A 15,855-nucleotide genomic window follows, 5' to 3' on the forward strand; every position below is an offset into this window, starting at 1 on the left:
CTGTGTACCATAATTGGGGTTTGGACAAAAGACCGACACTTGTGAAAATTGGACTATGGGCTATTAATGGCCTTTATATTTGTTTAACTGAATGATAGTTCATTAATTTAATATAGAGATTTACAATTTGACGTATCTATAAATAACCATATACACTCGATCGGACACGATGGGCGGGATATTTATAAGTACTAATAATCATTCATTTAACCGGACACGAGAATGGATTAATAGTCAATGGAATCATTAAAACAGGGGTGGATTACATACAAGGACACTTGGTGTAATTGTTAATAAAGTATTAAAACCTTATAACAGTTTAAGTCCCCAATTAGTTAAAATATTTGACTTCGGGTATAAGGATAATTTGACGAGGACACTCGCACTTTATATTTATGACTGATGGACTGTTATGGACAAAAACCAGATGGACATATCGAATAATTCAGGACAAAGGACAATTAACCCATGACAATAAACTAAAATCAACACGTCAAACATCATGATTACGGAAGTTTAAATAAGCATAATTCCTTTATTTTATATCTCATTGCACTTTTATGTACTGTCATTTTATTTATTGCACTTTTAATTATCGTACTTTCAATTATTGCATTTTTATTTATCGTCATTTACTTTACGCCTTAAATTAAGTCATTTGTATATTTAATATTTTACATTAGGTTTTAATTGTGACTAAAGTTTTAAAATCGACAAACCGGTCACTAAACGGTAAAAACCCCCTTTTTATAATAATAATAATACTACTTATATATATATATATATATATATATATATATATATATATATATATATATATATATATATATATATATATATATATATATATACAAATATAGTTTAAAAATATAGCGTTAAACTTGGCTAGCTCCATGCGGAACGAACCGGACTTACTAAAAACTACACTACTTTACGATTAGGTACACTGCCTATAGTGTTGTAACAAGGTTTAGGTATATCCACTCTATAAATAAATAAATAACTTGTGTAAAATTGTATCGTATTTAATAGTATTTTGCAATAAAAGTATAACTATTTCGTATACACCTCGCAAAACATCAAGTATTTTTGGCGCCGCTGCTGGGGAACTCAACAACGCCGAAAGCGAAACGCTATAAAAATTAGTTTTTAAGATATTTTTGTAAAAATATAATATTTCTTATTTTGTAAAAATATTTTGTTAAAAATACAAAAATATAAAAACATAAAAAAATATATATAAAGTATAAAAGTATTTTTCTTTAGTTTTTAAAAAAATTTTGTTATAAATATTACTTATATAAATTTAGTAAAGAATATAAAGTAAAAAGTAAAAAAAAAATTTAAACAAAACTGAGCCTGCATTTTTTCGACCTGCATTTAATTTGAATCTACAGCCCATGCGATTGCATGGCTGCAGTGTAGAAAACTCATGCGACCGCATGGTGTTGTCTGACACGCCTGAAACCTCTGCTGGTATGGATTAGGGTTAAGGTTTATTAATTATTATTATTAATTAATTAGTAATTAGGGTTTTAATTAAATAATAATTAGTTTTAGTTTTATTTAATTTTGTATTTTAAGTTTTAATTAGTTTTATTAATTTATATATTTGTACCCTTTTTAATAAATAATATAAAAATAATATTTTTATAAAAATTGTATTTTCATAACTTCAAGTTTTATTTCTATATTTCGTATCGTTTTAATCGTTTATTCGTAATATTTGTCTTTTTTCGTTCGTAATTAGTTTTAAGGTTAGTTTTTGCCATAGTTTATTTTTATTTCTAGATTTTTAGGCTTTGCCGTAACATCCCTTAAGTGCTTTTTCTTTAGACTAAGATTTAGGTGCTTTAGAATTTTGCGACGCCGTTTTAAGATTTTAGTACTTTTTAAGTTATTGCCGTTTTGGAAATAGAATTCCTTTTAAGCTTTAATACCTTTAGACGTAAGTTTTAATTTTTAATTTTTAGACTTTTAAGTTTCGACGTTTTTCTTTCTTATTTTTATTTTTCGACCTTTTATTTTTCGACGCAATCTTTTTCTTTCTCATTTCTACTCTCTAGTTTTTATGACATAGATTTTATCTTCTTTAAATTTTGATGAAAAATTATTTTAAGCGGTTAAATTGATAGACATTCAAAATTTTCTGGTTCGTAGTAATAGTTGGATTTGTTAGTGGCGAGTTGTGGGCTTCCGATTTAAAGGGTCCTGGCTACCTGCTGCATCTATTGGCTATTCGAAACGTGGACAAAAATCAGAAAAGTCTATTAATTGGATAACTTATATAATTTTTATTTTTATAACTAATAGGATATTCAGTGAATGCATCGAGCAAAACGTTCACCACCTTTCATACGTTCACCACCTGTAACTCGATCAAGGCATCTAGCCAATATTGTCGCCGTTGATTTTTCTTTAGAATCATCATCTAGTCAACCAAGTACTCCAATTCAAATTTCCGATAATCCATTTTTTGAACCCGACCTCACAATTGAGAATCCGGAGGATATTCAGGGACAATTCAGAGATCCTGAACCACTAATCATTCCTCCTGAACCACAAATCACTCATCCAGAGATTGTCGAGGAAGAAACCATTAAGTCAGAATCCTCTAGTGATTCAAGTTCAACAAATTCAATCATGGAAAATCTAGAACCTCTAAGTATGGAAGACCAAATGAGGGCTAAACGCACTGGCCAAGGTCACGTAATTACTCAACCAGATATTAATGCGTCAGATTATGAAATCAAAGGACAAATCCTACACATGGTAACTAATCAATGCCAATTTAGTGGTGCGTCGAAGGATGATCCAAACGAACATCTTCGTACCTTTAATAGGATCTGTACTCTATTCAAAATCAGAGAAGTTGAGGATGAACAGATCTATCTCATGTTATTTCCCTGGACATTAAAGGGAGAAGCCAAAGATTTGTTAGAATCGTTACCTGAAAGGCCGATTGATACATGGGATGTGTTAGTTGAAAAATTTCTTAAACAATTCTTTCCGGCATCTAAAGCCGTGAGACTTCAAGGAGAAATAGTTACGTTCACACAAAAGCCAAATGAAACATTATATGAGGCATGGACAAGATTTGAAAAGTTGTTAAGAGGATGTCCTCAACATGGTTTAGACACTTATCAAATAGTACAAATATTCAACCAAGGATGCGATATTACTACATGAAAACACATCGACATAGCAGCTGGTGGTTCCATTATGAAGAAAACTGCAACTGAAGCTTACAAAATTATTGATAACACTGCCTCCCACTCACATGAGTGGCATCAAGAAAAAGACATCGTTAGATCATCTAAAGTGGCTAGAGCCGATTCTATCCATGACTTTGATTCCATTTCCGCAAAGATAGATGTTTTCGAGAGACAAATGGAAAAGATGACTAAAGATATTCACTCAATACGAATTAGTTGTGAGCAGTGTGGAGGACCACATTGACAATAGATTGTCTCAGTATCGAACAAACAATGGAACAAAGAGAGAATGTTTCATACATGAACCAAAGGCCTGAAAATAATTATCAGAATAATTATCAACCGCCAAGACTAAACTACAATCAAAATCATAATTATAACCGAAATGTTCCATACAACTACCAACAAGGTCCTAGCAATCAACAAGTATCTAATAATGCTTACAACCAACAAAGACCTATTTTTCCAATTAAACCACCACAAACCGATGATAAAAAGCCAAATTTAGAAGATATGATGTCAAAACTAGTTGAATCTCAAACTCAATTTTTCACATCTCAAAAACAAACCAATGAACAAAATGCTCAAGCATTTAGAAATCAATAAGCTTCAATCCAAAATCTAGAACAAGAAGTAAGCAACCTAGCAAGGTTAATAGGTGAAAGAAAACCGGGAAGTCTACCTAGCGATACAAATGCTAACCCCCGGAATGAAACAGCTAAAGCCATTACCATGAGAAGTGGTATTACACTTAAACCACCTGAAATGCCAGTAATTTCTGATGACGCTATTCCTACTCCACAAGTACCACAATCTGAGCAAGATAAGGAAACAGAACCGGTAGATGAAAAGGTTAATGAAGATAATACAGTTAAGGCTAAACCTTATGTTAAACCATACCAACCACCGCTTCTTTACCCGAGTAAAATGAGAAAAGAAAGACTTGAAGCCGAGCAATCTAAATTCTTGGATATGTTTAAACAAATAAATGTCAATCTTCCTTTCATTGATGTGATTTCAGGAATGCCAAGGTATGCTAAATTCTTGAAAGATCTAATCACAAATAGAAAGAAAATGGAAGAACTCTCGGCTGTTACTATGAATGCTAAGTGTTCTGCAGTGTTGTTGAATAAGATGCCAGAAAAACTCTCAAATCCAGGAAGTTTCACAATTCCATATTTTCTGGGTAGTCTTAGTTCAATAGAAGCATTGGCAGACTTAGGTCCTAGTATAAATTTAATGCCGTATTCACTATACGCTAAACTAGACCTTGGAGAATTGAAACCAACACGAATAAGCATACAACTAGCAGATCGATTAGTAAAATATCCTAGAGGGATAATGGAGAACATGCTAGTTAAAGTTGGTACTTTAGTATTTTCAGTAGATTTTGTCATTCTGGACATGGAAGAAGATTCTTGAGTTCCTCTCATATTAGGAAGACCATTCTTAAACACGGCTAAAGCAATAATAGACGTGTTCAGTAAGAAACTGACCCTAAGTATAGAGGACGAGAATGTTACCTTTTCTGTTGATAGAGCCATGCAACAACCGTAATCTGCAGATGATACATGTTATTACATTCAAACTATAGATTCACATGCAGAATTGTTAGAAGAATTTCCAGAATTACAAGGAACAGGAGAATGTTCTTTAGCAAAAGGAACTGAACCAATTGATGAAGCTGAAATATTAGCTACACTTATGGCTAATGAATATGAACCAACAACAGAAGAACTTCAAATGTTAAATGAAGAAGACAGATATCGATACAAATCATCGATAGAAGAACCACCAATATTAGATTTAAAGCCACTTCCAAACCATTTGAAATATGCTTATTTACATGGTGAATTTGAATTACCTGTAATAATATCGTCTTCTCTTGCGGAAAATGAAAAATCTCAACTCATTTCTGTGCTAAAAGCTCATAAACCAGCTATTGCGTGGAAGATTCATGACATTAAAGGCATAAGTCCTTCGTATTGCACACATAAAATCTTTATGGAAGAAGGTCATAAAACCTATGTGCAACGCCAACGAAGACTAAATCCTAATATGCAAGATGTTGTTAAGAAAGAAATTATTAAACTGCTAGTTACAGGTTTAATTTATCCAATCTCTGATAGTCCATGGGTAAGCCAGTTCAATGCGTACCTAAGAAGGGTGGCATGACTGTCATCACAAATGAAAAAATGAGCTTATTCCTACTAGGACTGTAACGGGCTGGCGTGTTTGTATTGATTATAGAAAATTAAATGACGCCACCAGAAAAGATCACTTTCCTTTATCTTTCATTGATCAAATGTTGAAAAGGTTAGCTGGGAATAGTTACTATTGTTTTCTTGACGGTTTCTTCGGATATTTTCAAATTCCAATAGCACCCGAGGACCAAAAGAAAACCACATTCACGTGCCCTTATGGTACTTTTGCTTACAAACGCATGCCATTTGGACTTTGCAACACCCCTGCATACTTTCAAAGGTGTATGATGGAGATTTTTCACGACATGATAGAAGAATGCATGGAAGTTTTCATGGATGACTTTTCTGTAGTGACCCGTCCTATTCCATCTGGACGAAGTCTTCAACAGCTGGTCCCATTGCGAGGTTCTGACCTCTATATGCCATGAACGACTCCATGTAATATGAGCAAATGCACAGCGGAAGATTTCTTTCATACCTGAGAAAAAACATGCTTTCAAGTGTCAACCAAAAGGTTGGTGAGTTCATAAGTTTATCATAAAACAATAAAATTCATCATTTTGATAGACCACAAGATTTAAATGATGCATGGTACAAATGGGCCCGAATCCTATACCCACCTGTAATGTACATGCGATATCTTTTAAATACAGTACGCCTTTCTCGTGTACAAAATCCTTTTTCATAAATCTTAGTAACCGTACACATATCTCGTGCACAAAAATAACATACACATAACCTGTGTATAAAATCATTCTCTCGATACATAACATTCACTTTGCTTTCATAGCTTGGCTTGGTAACCGACCTTAACATATAATGCGCATAATAATATCCCCAAAATAGAACATCTCGTCTGTATAATAATCATATAAACTTCGAAGTACTAAACACCACGCCCACTAGCCCTTCCGTCTAGTGAACATTCTGGGTGGGGGTGTTATACCCGGTAGCTACCTTTAGGATTTGCGTCACTTAGGCGTGCACTAATTCTCAAAATTAGTGATGTTCCCTAATTCTTAGGTTACCAAGCAATAATAATCAGGGTAAAAATATTCATATCAATTGTGGTAATTATCACGTCCACATAATTCAATGGTGGCAATTATCACGTCCACATAATTCATTCGAGGAATGTTTTGCTTATGTCTATCTCGTCAAACATTTATAAAAGCATTTCATGTATTCGCAGTTCAAAATGTATTTCAAAAGCATTTAATAAAGCAGTTGTAAAAGTAGCGCATGTATTCTCAGTCCCAAAAATGTAAAGAGTAAAAGGGAATCAAATGAACTCACGCATATAAATATTGTAAAACAGTTAATAAAGCATTTGCATGTATTCTCGGCCCAAAAACATAAAGAGTAAAAAGGAGCAAATAAACTCACGCATATAAATATTGTAAAATAGTTAATAAAGCATTTGCATGTATTCTCAGCCCAAAAATGTAAAGAGTAAAAGAGAGCAAATGAACTCACATTACTGTATTTTGTAGTAAAAATACATATGACATCATTTAACAAGTGTAGGGTTGACCTCGGATTTACAAACCTATTATTCAATCATGTATATTAATACATGTAATGGCAATCGAAAATATATATATATATATATATATATATATATATATATATATATATATATATATATATATATATATATATATATTATTAGTGATTTTAATTGTTATTATATATCATGTGTTTTATTAATAACTTAATTAGATATATTTATCTTTATATAGATAATTAACATTTATTACAGAAGTATTAATATGATTAGGTTTTATATATATATATATATATATATATATATATATATATATATATATATATATATATATATATATATATATATATATATATATATATATATATATATATATATATATATTTATATATATATATATATATATATATATACATATATATATATTTATGTATAAAATCTTCATTTGATATATCAATAATAATAATAATGTTAAATATAATAATTTTAATGTTAATAATAGTAATTTTATAAAAATAATACTAATACTCATAAAATAATAATAATGATAAAAAAAGTAATAAAAATAATGATAACTCTAATAATAATAATAATAATAATAATAATAATAATAATAATAATACTAATAATAATAATAATAATAATAATAATAACAATAATAATAATAATAATAATAACAATAATAATAATAATAATAATAATAGTTTTACCGAAAAAATCATAATTTTAATAATACTAATAATAATATTAATAATACTTGTATAATAATATTGATAGTACTTTGATAATAATATTTGTAATAAAAATAAAAATAATACTAGTAATAATAATAATAATGATAATAACAATTAGTTATTAATATTTGTAATAATAATAATAATAATAACGATAATAATAATAATAATAATAATAATAATAATAATATAATAATAATAATAATAATAATAATAATAATAATAATAATAATAATAATAATAATAATAATAATAATAATAATAATAATAATAATAATAATAATAACTACATTAATAACAATATTATTACCATAAAGAAATATGTGAGCTTATCATAAGTCCATCATGTTAAAACTGGAAGCCCAAGATTTAAATCCAAATCCCTTGCTCGATTAAACTGAATTCGATGGTCTGCTATATCATTCGATTCGTCTGGTTGCTACAGACCGGTCCCTTCTACAATTCATATGAACACCAATTCTCCCCAAAATTACTTCAATAAAATCAGGTCACAAAATCAAATGATCTTGCTTCCTATACCTGCGTTTAAGAAGTTTTGTGAAGGAATTAAAGCCAAGAACAAATCAACAATTCCAATTTGGTTAAGAACAGTGGCGATCATGTTGATGAATATTAAAGTCAGAAATCGAAGTCTATTGCGGTTCAGGTATAGACTCCTTCATGTAAAGTGTTTAGAATCTCCAATAAAACACTCGTAATCAATCGTTTGTTTCAGAAATACGTTATAGTTCATGATTTGAAAGATTGATCGAAAGGCTTTACTCGTTGACTTTGAAATCTGGGATATAGAAGTGTATATCAATTAAGATCAATACTTTGAGACGTAAACGAGCCTCCAGGAATCGAAATTAATTGTTAATTTGATTTGATGTTAAACCGTTTGTTTCAAATATTTCAACAATTTGTTGATTAGTAAATGTTATAAAAAAATAGATCCTGATGATGATGATGATATATGAAGATAGTTAATCTACGACTAACTTGTGTTGAACCGAACTAGAATCAAAACGGAGACATTAGGCAGTTTTGGTGCTTTCATTTGTCAACAGCAGCATAGATAGTGGTGCTTGAGGTACGATTAATGGTGGTTTGATTGGTGGGTTTAGTGATTATAAAATAGAAAGGCAGTAATGATATTAGCATTTGCAGCTGTGAACATGTAACTGAAACAGGAACGTTTGGTTAGTAGCAGTGGTGGTGGTTGTTTTAGTGGTGGCGAGTTTATGATGGTGTGGTTGGTTAAACTTATCAATCAGAGAAAGAATCACAACGTAGCAGTACATGGTAGGTAATCAAAACAAGAAAAATATCAACAGAAATCATATCCTTTGATTTATCAAGTGGGTGACATGGAGTTTCGGTACCACTGGATCATGTATAAGGCAGCTGTTAAGAAGTAGGAAATAAATCACATGTTTGTAGTTCTATGGTGATGATATGTTCGAAGGAAAACAGCAAAGCAGTAGCAACGATACAAGTAAAAAAAATTAGTGGTTTATGTGATGGTTTGCAGGCTGTTTACATCAGCTATTAATAATAATAGCTGCAATAGCAGTTAACGAGTAGTAGAAACAAGGATGGTTTGGTGGTACCTTGGACTAAAAACAGAAACAAAAAAACTGCAGGTGTTAAGGTGACGGATGGTGGAAAAACAGAAGCATAAGACAGCCGTAATTGCAGTAACTTTAGTGGGTTATGATGGACGATTTGGGTTTGAACTAAAGAAACAAATTGTGATGGTAGGGTGGCGAGTTATGGTGCTCACAAACGGGTCAGGCTTACTCCTAACAATACTCTTAACAATTGTGGTGGCCGTGAGACTTGTGTTCAGGCAAAAATAGAATAGCAGCTGCAGTTATAATAGGTTTTGATGGTGTATTGTGATGGTCTTGTTCATCGACAGAAACAGAAAAAGCGAGTAGCAGCTGCATTCACACAGTAAATAGAATGTGCAGGCGCAACAGCATTTATCGATGGTTTTAATGGTGGTTTATCGAGCAAAAACAGGAAACGATGGTGGTGATTAAACCGAAGGTAGTGGTGGGTTGTTGATTAAGGGTGATGTGGGCTGCAAAGGTGAAAACCAAATACCCATCTACGGTTAATGGTGGTGATAGATATATATTTCATATGTGTGCATGTATATATAAGAAAAAGGGTGTGATTAGTAATATATGTTCATATATTATATATGTATAATGTGAGTGGGGCAAGATAGAAACAAGAAAATACTGTGTATTGATAATTCATTCTCCATTCACGGGTCTAATTAATTGTGTGGTGATGTGAGTTTTGCAGGTGGTCCATATGTTTGCATATGTATCATGAACGAATAAGTTAGAGGCAAGTTAAAACAAATCAAAAGAAAACAAGTTTTAAAAGTAGTAGTGGATATGGTGATCTTTCAATATGCAAGTATATGTATATACAAATTAGAACGTACCAAATAAATCAAGTGTGCAAGTTGGGGTGTTTAAATATATATATATATAGATATATATATATATATATATATATATATATATATATATAGATTTATAGTAATATCATATGTTATTTTATTTACACAAATGAATTAAATCATATAAGTTTCTATTTCAAATTAATGTATATATTTAAATATATATATATATATATATATATGTATATATATATATATATATATATATATATGTATATATATATATATATATTTATTTATTTACAGATAGTGGTTCGTGAATCGTCGGGAATAGTCGAAGGTCAAATGATTTAATAACATAGTTCAAAGATTTTGAAATTCAATTTAATAGACTTTACTTATCATGTCGAAACCATATAGATATTAAGTTTTAAATTTGGTCGAAAATTTTCGGGTCGTCACAGTACCTACCCGTTAAAGAAATTTCGTCCCGAAATTTGAGTTAGGTGGTTACGGCTAACAATAAAAATACTTTCCTGACGAATATGAGTTGGTAAATAGAGTTTAATCATTTTTTATTAATATAAATAAATCTATTCGATGATGTGGAGCGTACGAGTGATGATGTCACAAACTATTGTGATAGAGATTTAACTTTTTACGTAGATACGGTGGATTTCCAGAATTCAAGGAATTTAGAAGAAAACCTTGGAAATCTATAAGATCTGATTCTTTGGGATTTATGGAAATTATGATCTCTTTAATTAAATGTGATCATCTGTCTCGATTGCTTTGTTTGGTATTTCCACTATAAATGAACTTCTTCCATTCCATTATTTCCCACCACTCCAATTTTCTATTCTTTAATTCATACTTCCAAATCATCAGTCAATATGCTTCATCCAGTTTTAATTCTGGATATATTCTTGATTTTCATATCGATCATTCTCCTTTTTCATCTACCACCGGAGGAATCTGTTTACTTCTACTTCGCTCTTGGGGTTATTGTGTTTATCATACTCACGTGTCTTTATATTGCTTTACGTATTTGTATATTCAGTTTGTGATTTCTGTGTTTGTGATCGGCTTTATATTTCTTGCTATGTTTTGGAGCTCCATGCTCTTGTTTTCTCTTCCCGACTTCAAGTAAAGCGAATAATGATCCAGAATTCGTAGGTATGAAGTTTCGATTGATTATAATGTTCTAAGCAGAAAGAAACGTAGTAGCACGATTTGATTTGGTAAATTACCAGAATTACAAAAGATAGAATTATCAAGAATATATTTTCTTGATATGTTCGGAGGTTAGTTAGAATGAAAGAGTTATGTAACATGGCACATGATGATGGTATGATCTGTGAATCATCATGTTCCAATAGAACTTTTAGCATGACTTACTATAATATAACCACGTTGGCCTGACGTCATTATATTATACTAACTCATGCTTCAATTCCCAACACTTCTCCAGAATTCATTCATAATTTATACTTAGATGTTACAGAAGTTTCCAATATAATGAAACGCAGGAAGCACGAAGAGGTAAATAATTTAGGACGAGAATATTTATGGAAATATCTTTAGAAATATCGAAGATATGTATGATGATATTTTGGAATTTCTAAGTTCGATGGTTGATGAAGAAAGATTTTCTGCAAGATTTTAACATGAGTACGGAGCAAGATATTCGTTGAAGGTTTCATCGGATCCAGAATTACTGGGATTCTTTGAATATATGGTATGGTCCTTGTATTTGTCCTTCGTCTCCTTCATGTTTAGCTCAATTCGTTTTTCAGTACCAAATTTTCTATTGAGCGTTCCTAACACTCCATTCTTTATCATCAAACTCTTGGCCATTTAGACCATCTATAATTTTGTTGTTTCCTCTGCATTTAATGCTACCATATCTGAATTATCGGTTATCAATCCGAGTTGGTTTCAAGAGAATTGTGTTTTTAGATGATTAAACGCTGATGGTAATCGTCAGGATATGAATGATTGTTTAGGATGAAATCAAGTTGCAAACTTATATATCAAAGTTATAATAAGGCTAATCCGAATGAAAGTCGAAGTTGATTTGCTGGAGCTGTGACAAAATTGGCTAACTTTGGAAAGGTGTTGTAAAGTTATTTTCGGTAATAACACGCCAATGGATCTGGCACAGTTTTGAATTCAAAGTATGGCTTTGAAAGATGTAGGAATCTAAAGGTGATGTCTTCTATTAAATCTTGACTTGGATTTTGATCGGTCAAAATCCGAATATAAAATTAAATTTGAATGAAAATGGTTATCCTTTGGTGAACGGATACGTATATCTGTGGTTGTAAGTAGGATAGTAAATGATTGTTGAATCGAATTTGAAGAATGTACAATGTAACTATTAATGTGAAATCTAAATATTCCTCGGGTATTACCTACCCGTTAAAATATTTTCACCATTAACAGTTTGTACAAAAGAACTTTTAATTACAATCTTTATGAAAATATATATACGTATATATTTTCTTCAGATTTAATCATGGATTTAATGAGTTAATATGATATTAAACTCATATGATTTTCGGTTTGAGCTAGAATAAGTAATCTCTAAAACTATTAGGAACCACATATTCTTCGCAGAATATTTCTTCAATGAAGTTATGGATCAATACTTCATCGTTAACTATTAGGAATCACATATTCTTCACAGAATATTTCTTCAATGAATTTATGGATCAATACTTCATCGTTAACTATTAGGAATCACATATTCTTCACAGAATATTTCTTCAATGAAGTTATGGATCAATACTTCATCGTTCATTGTTGTTAGTACTCCTTGGTATCTATGGTGTGTATGATGTTGATGTTTGAGGTATAGATTGTGATATCGAGACGTGTGATGTTGAAACTTGGGTCGTTGGTGGTACTGGTTTTGATGTTGGTGGTACTGTTGGTGCCGGTGATGTTGCTGAAGCTGGTAGGTTTTGCACCATATGTTCTAGAGCACTACTCGAGCGCGAAGCTCGTTGACTTCTTCTATTACTCCAGGATGATTATTGGTTGGAACGAACGGATGAATAAGGTTTAGGATTGTGAATAATATATAATCATGCTGAGATATTGCGGAAATGAGGGTGAAAATGGTGTCTCGGACCGGTTCGCCGGTAAGTGCTTCAGGTTCTTTGCAATAGGGCAATATGGTTGGTGGGAGGGATCATTTCTTCGCATCTCCATTGATTTAAGTTTACTTCGTACCCATTCTCAATTCATCCTGAATTTATGATGGCTAATTGGTTGACCCATTCCGGTTACACTGCTTTCAGAGCTCGAGTGGAATTCCATATCGGAATTCGAGGGACTTGAACTAGTGGTGAATTCCATTTCGTATGATTGAATAAAGGGTTTTTCGATATGAAATGATTTTCGGATATCGGATGATATTCTAATTGCATAGAATACCTATACATAGTACAGAAAATCCCGTAATTTACGGAGGGAATTAAGGAAATGTGCCAGATAAAGTCTATAGTAACAGATACACTAAGATACGGATTAGCAGATACGCTAAGATATGAATTAGCAGATACGCTAAGATATGATTTTGTCTATACACTATGCATGCAATCAATGCAATAAGATGTGTCTAGACTAAGAATGCTAAGCAAGTGATTCCCTAAGAATGATAAGCAGGTAATTTTTGACACGAAATGATAAGCAAAACTTTTGACATGCAGACACGGTCGAAGTCCAGACTCACTAATGTATCTAAACAACTATCAGTTAGACACACTAATGCAAGACCTGGTTCGCTAAGACCACCGCTCTGATACCAACTTTAGTGACCCGTCCTAATCCCTCTTGACGAAGTCTTCAACAGCTGGTCCCATTGCGAGGTTCTGACCTCTATATGCCATGAACGACTCCATGTAATAAGAGCAAATGCACAGCGGAAGATTTCTTTCATACTTGAGAATAAACATGCTTTCAAGTGTCAACCAAAAGGTTGGTGAGTTCATAAGTTTATCATAAAACAATAAAATTCATCATTTTGATAGACCACAAGATTTAAATGCTGCATGGTACAAATGGGCCCGAATCCTATACCCACCTGTAATGTACATGCGATATCTTTTAAATACAGTACACCTATCTCGTGTACAAAATCCTTTTTCATAAATCTTAGTAACCGTACACATATCTCGTGCACAAAAATAACATACACATAACCTGTGTATAAAATCATTCTCTCGATACATAACATTCACTTTGCTTTCATAGCTTGGCTTGGTAACCGACCTTAACATATAATGCGCATAATAATATCCCCAAAACAGAACATCTCGTCTGAATAATAATCATATAAACTTCGAAGTACTAAAAACCACACCCACTAGCCCTTCCGCCTAGTGAATATTCTGGGTGGGGGTGTTAAACCCAGTTGCTACCTTTAGGATTCGCGTCAATTAGGCGTGCACTAATTCTCAAAATTAGTGATGTTCCCTAATTCTTAGGTTACCAAGCAATAATAATCAGGGGAAAAATATTCATATCAATTGTGGCAATTATCACGTCCACATAATTCAATGGTGGCAATTATCAAGTCCACATAATTCATTCGAGGAATGTTTTGCTTGTGTCTATCTCGTCAAACATTTATAAAAGCATTTCATGTATTCGCAGTTCAAAATGTATTTCAAAAGCATTTAATAAAGCAGTTGTAAAAGTAGCGCATGTATTCTCAGTCCCAAAAATGTAAAGAGTAAAAGGGAATCAAATGAACTCACGCATATAAATATTGTAAAACAGTTAATAAAGCATTTACATGTATTCTCAGCCCAAAAACGTAAAGAGTAAAAGGGAGCAAATGAACTCACGCATATAAATATTGTAAAACAGTTAATAAAGCATTTGCATGTATTCTCAGCCCAAAAATGTAAAGAGTAAAAGAGAGCAAATGAACTCACATTACTGTATTTTGTAGTAAAAATACATATGACGTCATTTAACAAGTGTAGGGTTGACCTCGGATTCACAAACCTATTATTCATTCATGTATATTAATACATGTAATGGCAATCGAACAAATATATATATATATATATATATATATATATATATATATATATATATATATATATATATATATATATATATATATATATATATATATATATATATATTATTAGTGATTTTAATTGTTATTCTATATCATGAGTTTTATTAATAACTTAATTAGATATATTTATCTTTATATAGATAATTAACATTTATTACAGAAGTATTAATATGATTAGGTTTTAAAAAATATATATATATATATTTTTTTTATGTATAAAATCTTCATTTGATATATCAATAATAATAATAATGTTAAATATAATAATTTTAATGTTAATAATAGTAATTTTATAAAAATAATAGTAATACTCATAAAAATAATAATAATGATAAAAAAGTAATAAAAATAATGATAACTCTAATAATAATAATAATAATAATAATAATAATAATAATAATAATAATAATAATAATAATAATAATAATAATAATAATAATAATAATAATAATAATAATAATAAGAATAATAGTTTTAACGATAAAAATAATAATTTTAATAATACTAATAATAATATTAATAATACTTGTATAATAATATTGATAATACTTTGATAATAATATTTGTAATAAGAAAAAAATAATACTAGTAATAATAATAATGATAATGACAATTAGATAATAATATTTGTAATAATAATAATAATAATAATAATAATAATGATAATAATAATAA

General features: G+C 30.6%; 1 non-coding gene across 1 annotated transcript; it reads right to left on the minus strand.

Moving 5' to 3' along the window:
• Positions 1 to 3,027: 3,027 nt before the first annotated feature.
• On the minus strand, positions 3,028 to 3,134 carry LOC139873862 (small nucleolar RNA R71). The gene has a single exon (XR_011767576.1). It is a non-coding gene; the product is annotated as a small nucleolar RNA R71 (small nucleolar RNA).
• Between the last annotated feature and the right edge of the window lie 12,721 nt (positions 3,135 to 15,855).

The sequence above is a fragment of the Rutidosis leptorrhynchoides genome, chromosome 10 (genome assembly GCF_046630445.1).
Source record: "Rutidosis leptorrhynchoides isolate AG116_Rl617_1_P2 chromosome 10, CSIRO_AGI_Rlap_v1, whole genome shotgun sequence".
Classification (NCBI taxonomy): domain Eukaryota; kingdom Viridiplantae; phylum Streptophyta; class Magnoliopsida; order Asterales; family Asteraceae; genus Rutidosis; species Rutidosis leptorrhynchoides.